The sequence below is a fragment of the Anomaloglossus baeobatrachus genome, chromosome 3, assembly GCF_048569485.1.
Source record: "Anomaloglossus baeobatrachus isolate aAnoBae1 chromosome 3, aAnoBae1.hap1, whole genome shotgun sequence".
Classification (NCBI taxonomy): domain Eukaryota; kingdom Metazoa; phylum Chordata; class Amphibia; order Anura; family Aromobatidae; genus Anomaloglossus; species Anomaloglossus baeobatrachus.
The window spans coordinates 17,540,723-17,550,741 of record NC_134355.1 but is presented as its reverse complement, the minus strand read 5'-3'; the positions used below and the strand labels follow the sequence as shown (position 1 = coordinate 17,550,741).

Here is a 10,019-nt window from a genome sequence, read left to right as displayed (position 1 = left end):
GCCAGCACTGCACTGGCTGCAGCTTATACACGAAAATCCTGGTGGTTGGTTCCCTTTAAGTTGGAGCCTCTATTATGATGTTTTCCATAGAGGCCAGACTTTCTCAATACTATTTTTTATGTAAAATTATTTATTCATATAAGAATTATTTCTGATTCTTCCTTGTTTTAGGTTCCTTATGATCAGGACTCTTTCCCTTTACTAGACGCTGGTCCTTCCCATCAGCGGCCCCCCGAGGATGGAGCAAGGCAGAGACCACATGGCGGCTCGGATAATAGACCTCACCCTGGAGATAAGCTACTGGATCACTGGAGAGGTGAGAGCTTCACATCACAGCCCTCTGATCTCTAGGAATAAAGCAGGGAAATGACGGGGAAGGTGGAGGATTCTCAGCCTCTGTGTAGTGACCGGCGTCTCCCCATACACAGGATCACACAGTAGTGAAGACGTCGTCTGGGGAGTGTGTGACCCCCCGTGTGTCAGGAGGACGGAGCAGGACCCCGAGTGCCATCACCGAGCCTCCAACTCATTCACTGATACATGAGCAGAAGATCCTAGAACTGACCCACAGGATCACTGAGCTGCTGAGCGGAGAGGTGAGCGCTGCCAGGAATGCTGGGACATTATACAATACCGCTGCCGGGGGAGGGGTCCGCTAATGACGGCTCATTGTGTGTGTCAGGTCCCTATAAGGTGTCAGGACGTCACCGTCTATTTCTCCATGGAGGAGTGGGAGTATCTAGAAGGACACAAGGATCTGTACAAGGAGGTCATGATGGAGGATCCCCCGTCCATCACATCCCCGAGTAAGAGGAGAGCGTCCTGGGCTGTAGAGGAGAGGACAGGGCTGAGAGTTGTCTAGATTCCCCATCATCTGCTCATCACATACAGACAATGTATTCATCACTGCCGTTATTTCCTACAGATGGATCCAGTCAGAGAAATCCCCCGGAGAGAAGTCCCCGTCCTCAATATTCCCAGGATCGGCCAGAAAAGGAGGAAGATGTCCCCCGGGATCATCAGGTGGATGAGGTGAGATTTCTACAAATCATAGATTAAATAAATGAAGCTTCTACTAACCTCCTCCTAAACCGTGGATTATATGTTGATCAGCCAAAACATTATAAACATCTGCCTGATGTTGTGTAGGCCCCATCGTAAGTACTGAGTTTGAGCACCTCTGATCTGTCCTTCTGAGGAGTCGTCTGATGGGAGATTGCGTTGATTGGTTTAAGATCTTATACACAAGAGTTTCCAGCTCGTGAATGGTTGGATTGGCCGATCTTTAGAGGTCGGGTCTGGTGTTCGCCATGGTTGTCCTTGTCGTTAGGATGGTGAAGAGCAGACCGTTGTTGTGTTCTAGGATTGACAGGGCAGCACCAGAAGCCACCCTGAGGGCGGTCAGATTTGCCGATGATGTCACTGTCTTCCTGTCCTGAGAGAGAGGCAGTGGGGGTGATTTTCGGAGGTCCAGTACTGTCCAGAAGGTTTAGGCAGGTGTGAGAAAAATGCTGTAAGAATCACTTCAAAACTAGAAATGGTAAAGGTTATGTTATACGCTAACAACATGCAAAGTGAATGAACAAAAGAGAAATCTAAATGAAATTAATATTTGAGGAGTCTTCAAAACAACAGAAAACCTTTGTACAATCCTATACATCGCTACTCGGAGGCCTCCCGGTCCCAAATCAACGGGAAATCCTGATTTTATTCTCCTGGACAACATCCCTGAGGCCCCAAACAGTGGTGTAACTAGAGTTCAATGGGCCTTGGTGTAAAATTCAGATATGATCCTCCCCTTGTGTTGGTCAGATGTACAGTGCTGGCCAAAAGTATTGGCACCCCTGCAATTCTGTCAGATAATACTCAGTTTCTTCTTGATAATGATTGCAATCACAAATTCTTTGGTATTATTATCTTCATTTATTTTGCTTGCAATGAAAAAACACAAAAAAGAATGAAACAAAAATCAAATCCTTGATCATTTCACAGAAAACTCCAAAAATGGGCCAGACAAAAGTATTGGCACCCTTAGCCTAATACTTGGTTGCACAACCTTTAGCCAAAATAACTGCGCACAACCGCTTCCGGTAACCATCAATGAGTCTCTTACAATGCTCTGCTGGAATTTTAGACCATTCTTCTTTGGCAAACTGCTCCAGGTCCCTGAGATGTGAAGGGGCCTTCTCCAAACTGCCATTGTGAGATCTCTCCACAGGTGTTCTATGGTGTTCAGGTCTGGACTCATTGCTGGCCACTTTAGTAGTCTCCGGTGCTTTCTATCAAACCATTTTCTAGTGCTTTTTGAAGTTTGTTTTGGGTCATTGTCCTGCTGAAAGACCCATGACCTCTGAGGGAGACCCAGCTTTCTCACACTGGGCCCTACATTATGCTGCAAAATTTGTTGGTAGTCTTCAGACTTCATAATGCCATGCACACGGTCAAGCAGTCCAGTGCCAGAGGCAGCAAAGCAAACCAAAACATCAGGGAACCGCCGCCATGTTTGACTGTAGGGACCGTGTTCTTTTCCTTGAATGCCTCTTTTTTTTTCCTGTAAACTCTATGTTGATGGCTTTTCCCAAAAAGCTCTACTTTTCTACTTTTGTCTCATCTGACCAGAGAACATTCTTCCAAAATGTTTTAGGCTTTCTTAGGTAAGTTTTGGCAAACTCCAGCCTGGCTTTTTTATGTCTCGGGGTAAGAAGTGGGGTCTTCCTGGGTATCCTACCATACAGTCCCTTTTCATTCAGACGCCGACGGATAGTACGGGGTGGACACTGTTGTACCCTCGGACTGCAGGGCAGCTTGAACTTGTTTGGATGTTAGTTGAGGTTCTTTATCCACCATCCGCACAATCTTGCGTTGAAATCTCTCGTCAGTTTTTCTTTTCCTTCCACATCTAGGGAGGTTAGCCGCAGTGCCATGGGATTTACACTTCTTGATGACACTGCGCCCCGTAGACACAGGAACTTTCAGGTCTTTGGAGAGGGACTTGTAGCCTTGAGATTGCTCATGTTCCTCACAATTTGGATTCTCAAGTCCTCAGACAGTTCTTTGGTCTTCTTTCTTTTCTCCATGCTCAATGTGGTGCACACAAGGACACAGGACAGAGGCTGAGGCAACTTTACTCCATGTCACCTGCTGCAAGTGTGATTTATTATTGCCAGCACCTGTTAGGTGCCACAGGTAAGACTTTTATCCACCCCCTTTTTTATGTTTGGTGTGGAATTAGATCCAATTTGGCTTTATGACAATTTTTTTTTTTCATTGAAGACAAATTAAATGAAGATCATAATAGCAAAGAATTTGTGATTGCAATCATTTTCAGGAAGAAACTGAGTATTCTCTAACAGAATTGCAGGGGTGCCAATACTTTTGGCCAGCACTGTATTTATATGTATGTATACATGTAGCATTCTAAATCCCATAAAGGCATATGAATTGTCCCCCCACCCCCCCCATTATGTAATAATGTGCCCCATCATGGGCTCCTTCCTTGTAAATATACCTCCCATCCTGGTAAGTATGTCCCCCATCCTGATATATATGGTCCCCATTCTAGTCCACATCCTGGTGTATATATAACCCCATCCAAGTAAAAATCTTCCCATCCTGGTGTATATGTCCCTACTGTCCCCCTCCTAGGGCCCTCTCTGGTATCTACTGTCCCCCTCCTGGTATCTACTGTCCCGCTCCTGGTGTATACTGTCCCCCTGCTGGGCCCCTCGTATATACTGTCCCCGTCCTGGTATCTATTGTCCCCCTCCTGGTATATATGACTCCATCCTGGTAAATATATCTCCAATCTGTCTAATACAAAAAACAACAACATTGTACTCACCGTCCCCACCTTCCACGTCACGTGGCATCCTCCTGTGTAGCCAGCCCACAGTGGCCGGCAGCTTTCATCGGTGTTGGTGCTATTGTAATGCATGATGTTATTGCCATGCGCCGCCCTCAGTCACTGGGACATAGATGAAAGCTGTTGGATTCTGTTTGGCCGGCAGCGTGTATCACAGTACAGGGACCCAATGGGTCTTTACACCGTGATGCATTTCAGATGGATGTGCTGCCTCGGATACACATACAGCTGAAGCAGGGGCTGGAGCCAGTGGGCCCCCTGCATGCTTGGTCGCGGTTGCAATCCCTGCGACTGCGATCTTTCCGCCCCTAGCCCCAAGTCACTGCAAAGTTTCTGTCATCTAATACTGCTAGGGGGATCACACTATGGAAAACTATGAAAGCAGGCTAGAGATATTCAATCAGAAAGTGAACCGATAAAAGGGACAGTCATTGTCATTGACCGAAAGTGTAAAACTGATCGAGGCCTATTTGCTTCCTTTATTAAAGCACCACTCCAGCATTTATTTTATTGCCACGCTGGTGTGGTGCTATAAATCTACCCACCCCTCCCCCAGTCTTATACTAACATTCCGGCGTCCTCACCTTTTTATTGCCACCGCTTTAGTCAGGCTCGGCCATTGTGACCTGCTGGCAGCTCCAGTGTTGCATGGGAGCACGCCTCAGGTCACAGCTCAATACAAGTCTATGAGAGCCTCATTCTGGACTCTCATAGAGATGCATTGGGAGCTTGTGACATAACGTCTGATTTCCGGCCAGTAGGAAGTCACAGACGCAAGATGGCGTCACGGGATTGGACTGATGTCGGTAAAAGTTGAAGATGCCGCAAAGTGATTATATGACAGGGGGTTTTCATTTAAAGCACCGCTCCAACAATCAAAAAAGAATCCCGCTGGAGTGGTGCTTTCATTTGTTTGGACAGTGCTCGGGTCTTGCCTTAGCCTATTTGATTTGTGTCTTCCATTATGGGAGAATAGACTGAATCTCTTCGCACATTGCATTGACCTCTTATGGCTGACACTACGCTGCTTCTGAAGGTAATTCGCTGGTGGAGTCTAGGAATGTGGCAGAACAGAAATCTGGAAGGGAAATTTCTTGAAAAAATGGATCTGTTGACCCATTTTTAGAAAACCCCTGGTGCGTAAGAATTGCCCACGTTGCGATCTTGGGGTTGGCTTATGTCTGAATTCTGTCAGGATCATTTTGAAGTTTTGGGACTTGTCTTGGAGCTGAACATGAGCTTCTGGCAGTTCCTGAGGGATCTTGTGTGTGGTATAATCCTTTTAAAGTAATTAACAATCAATCAAGAACACAAACTCATAAAAAATATTTTCTTTTACTAGAGGCTGGTTCTTCCCATCAGCGGCCCCCCGAAGATGGAGCAGGACAGAGACCACATGGCGGCTCGGATATTAGACCTCACCCTGGAGATAATCTACTGGATCACTGGAGAGGTGAGAGCTTCACATCACATCACTCTGATCTCTAGGAATAAAGCAGGGAAATGACGGGGAAGGTGGAGGATTCTCAGCCTCTGTGTAGTGACCGGCGTCTCCCCATACACAGGATCACACAGTAGTGAAGACGTCGTCTGGGGAGTGTGTGACCCCCCGTGTGTCAGGAGGACGGAGCAGGACCCCGAGTGCCATCACCGAGCCTCCACCTCATTCACTGATACATGAGCAGAAGATCCTAGAACTGACCCACAGGATCACTGAGCTGCTGAGCGGAGAGGTGAGCGCTGCCGGGAATGCTGGGACATTATACAATATCGCTGCCGGGGGAGGGGTCCGCTAATGACGGCTCATTGTGTGTGTCAGGTCCCTATAAGGTGTCAGGACGTCACCGTCTATTTCTCCATGGAGGAGTGGGAGTATCTAGAAGGACACAAGGATCTGTACAAGGAGGTCATGATGGAGAATCCCCCGTCCATCACATCCCCGGGTAAGAGGAGAGCGTCCTGGGCTGTAGAGGAGAGAAAGGGGTTTGGGAATCACCTACATTAGAATATTATTTCTCTATAAATCCCTTGTGAGGTCACATTTTTAAAGATAGAATTCAGTTTCAATCTCCACATTCTAAAAAAGAATGTTGAAAAGATAGAGAAGATTCAAAGGCGAAAACGACAATAGATTATTAAATGGGATGGGAAGTTCTTTCTTTTTGTGAGAACAAAAATCTCAATTGTACATGGGGGTGTCAATGTACATGGGGAAACTCTGTAAAGGGAATCTGCCAACAGGTTTTTGCTATATGATCTGAGATTACTATGATGTAGGGGTGAAGACCTTGATTCCAGGGATGTGCCACTTAATTATCACTAGAGGTTTAGGTGTCCTCCACCTCCCGGTCCAACTGTGCCCCCAGCCCTGATTAGTCAATAGCTAGAATAGTCACACAATGAGATGCCCTACCCCAATAATACATGTTCAAAATACTATGATGCCTTTATTATGGGATTACTTGAAATTTTTTGAATGGTGGGGATACAAACACTTGTCACTATCTCTGCATGTTTTTTTCAGCCTTTCCTCACTTTTTTTTACATTGATTTGCAATATATATAGTGCATTACCCTGTTTTCTTGCATGTCCATTATATTTTGCTTACTTGGTCTAATGTTTGTGTACAAATTAATATTTTTTTTAGTATATATATATATATATATATATATATATATATATATATATATATATATATACCGTGTATATATATATATATATATATATATATATTATATATATATATATAATTTTTTTTTTTGTTTATTTTTGCAGGTGCAGCTGTGATTAGTGATTTCAATTTTGAAGGAGAAAACAACAATTCCAGGCTAGCCAATTCAAAGGTTCCTAATGTTCCTATAGTCCTACATAACAGAAATCTGTCCCCTAATACTGCTGATCACGAGAAGCCTTTTTCTAATCAATCATTGGTTGGTGTACAAACTACTGGACATAGACAGGAGCAAATATGTGAATATCATTCTAAAGAGAAACCAAATCTTAATTTGTATCAGAGAACTCAAAAAGATGAAAGGCCATTTTCAAGTTCAGAACGTGAGAACATTTTTAATCAGAATTCAATCATTATGGAAGATATAGAAATACAAACAGGGGAGAAACCGATCTCCTGTTCACAATGTGGGAAATGTTTTGGCCAGAAATCGGATCTTGAACGTCATCAGAGAACTCACACAGGGGAGAAGCCATATTTTTGTTCAGAATGTGGTAAATGTTTTAAACAGAAATGGGCACTTGTGTATCATCAGAAAACTCACGCAGGGGGGAGGAAACCATTTTTATGTTCAGAATGTGGGAAATGTTTTAGCCAGTTATCGGGTCTTATATGTCATCAGAGTACTCACACAGTAGAAAAGTCTTTCTCATGTTCAGAATGTGAGAAAAGTTTTAGTCAGGAGTCAATTCTTATGGAACATGTAAAAATTCACACAGAAGAGAAACTGTTCTCATGTTCAGAATGTGGGGAACGTTTTGGCCAAAAATCGGATCTTTGCTGTCATCTGAAAACTCACTCGACGAAAAAGTCATTTACATGTTCAGAATGTGGGAGATCTTTTAGCCAGAACTGTAGTCTTGCACGCCATCGGAGTATTCACACAAGGAAGATGCCAATTCCATGTCCAGAATGTGGGAAAATGTTTAATCGGGAGTCACTGCTTATGGAACATGTAAGAATTCACACAGGCGAGAAGCCGTTCTTATGTTCAGAATGTGGTAAATGTTTTGGCCAGAAGTCAATTCTTTTACATCATCGAGTGAGAGTTCACTCAGGGAAGAAACCATTTTCATGTTCAGAATGTGGGAAATGTTTTAGTCAGAAATCAGATTTTACTCGTCATCAGAGAAGTCACACAGGAGAGAAGCCATATCCGTGTCCAGAATGTGGGAAGTGTTTTAAACAGAAATGGGGTCTTGTATATCATCTGAGTATTCACACAGGGGAGAGGAAATTTGCATGTTCAGAATGTGGGAAATGTTTTATCCAGAAATCGAGGCTTGTGTATCATCAGAATACTCACACAGGGAAGAAGCCATATTCATGTTCCGAATGTGGGAAATGTTTTAGTCAGAAATTCGGTCTTGTTGAACATCATAAGAGAAATCACACAGGAGAGAGGCCATTTTCATGTTCAGAATGTGGGAAATGTTTTAGTCAAAAATCAGATCTTCTATGTCATCAGAGGACTCACACAGAGGAGAAGAAACCATATTCATGTTCAGAATGTGAGAAAAAGTTTAGTCGGAAGTCAATTCTTATGCAACATGTTAGAACTCACACAGGGGAGAAACCTTTTTCATGTTCAGAATGTGGGAAATGTTTTAGCCAGAATTCGGGTCTGCTATATCATCGGAGCGCTCACACAGGGGAGAAGCCATTTTCATGTTCGGAATGTGGAAAATGTTTTAGATTTAAGTCAGGTCTGGTATGTCATCAGAGAATTCACAAACAGAAGAAACCATTGTCATGCTCATAATGTGGAAAATATTTTAGTCAGAAATCTGGTTTTATATGTCATCAGAAAATTCACATAAGGGAGTAGCAATTTTCATGTTCTGAAATGTGGGAAATGTTTCAGAGAAAAATCAGGTCTCATTGGACATCAAAGAATTCACATAGGAGAAAAGCCATTTCATGTCCTAAATGTAGGAAATGTCTTAGTTATAAATAGCAACTTGTGAGACATCAAAGAACACACAATTAGGGTCAAACCTAATCCATGTACCAAAAGTGGGGAAAGTGGGGAAATGCAAGAAGCCATCTTCATGTTAAGAATGTATGAAATGCTTAGTGCAACCAAATGGCTCTTGCTAAAACATCAGAGAACTAACACAGGGGAGAATCCATTTTCATGTTCAGAATGTAAAAAGTGTTTTGTCGACAGAAAAGACCTTGTTAGACATCAAAAACCTCCAAATAGGATAAACCATTTTAATGCTACGATTGTAGGAAATGTTTTACCTGTGGAGATGTATTATACTATCTGCTACCTAAGTATACCTTCAAATATATAATTTAAACAGCATTACAGCAAGGGGGAAGGTTTTTTCACAGGGGTGGGGAACCTTTTTCTGCCAAGAGCCACTTGGAAATTTCTATCCACCTTCAGGGGCCGCACCAAATTATCAGCTTTAAAATGACCCTGCTATATTTGGTCAAACAATTAATTAGTTCACCCCTACTGTGGTGGCTGAGGCTGCTTCTCTTTGGTGCAGCTGTGCTGTTAGGTGATATTGATCATGTTGTTTTTCACAACTGTATTTCTAGGTTTGTTTTGGTGTGTAGTGCAGTCAACAGATTGGTAAATCATATACATCACATAGGAGAAGCGGGGGGCATATACATCATAGTTTGGGCTAGGGGCATAGACATCACAGAAAGGGCTGGAGGCATATACATCACAAGAGGAGCTAGGGCATACACATCACAAGGGGGCTGGGTATATATATATACATCACAAGAGACACTGGGGCATATACATCACAGAAGGAGATGAAGGCATATATATCAAAAGAGGGACTGGGGGCATATACATCACAGGAGGGGCTGAGGTTACATACATCACAAGAGGAGCTGGGGAATATACATCACAGGGGGGCTGGAGACATATATACATCACAGGAGACACTAAAGCATATACATCTCAGGTGGGGCTGGGGGCATATACATCACAAAAGGAGCTGGGGCATATACATCACAGTAGGGGCTGGGGGTATATACATCACAGGAGGGGCTGGGGGCATGTACATCACAGGAGGGGCTGGGGGCATGTACATCACAGAAGGGGCTGGGGGCAAATACATCACAGGAGGGGCTGGGGGCATGTACATCACAGGAGAGGCTAGGGCATGTGCATCACAGGAGGTAATGAACGATGCATGCACATTCTGACAGCACACATGGGGATTTAAAGGGCCGGCAGTTGGCAAGACACTACTTCCAGTCCCTGGGAATCTGCACTGGGGGCCGAATAAAAGATCATCCTGTGGGTCGGAAGTTGTCCACCCCTTCCTTATAACAATAAAGACATTAATTAAAAAAAGTTAAAAAAAACAAACCCTAAACATATGCAGTATCTCCACATCTATTCTAGTCAACACAATCTAAAATTATTACTGCTTTTCAGTCGCCAAGTCTGT

At 43.6% G+C, this 10,019-nt stretch overlaps 1 pseudogene; it reads left to right on the top strand.

Moving 5' to 3' along the window:
* Window positions 1–205: 205 nt before the first annotated feature.
* Window positions 206–9,556, top strand: LOC142295900 (uncharacterized; annotated as a pseudogene).
* Window positions 9,557–10,019: the final 463 nt, after the last annotated feature.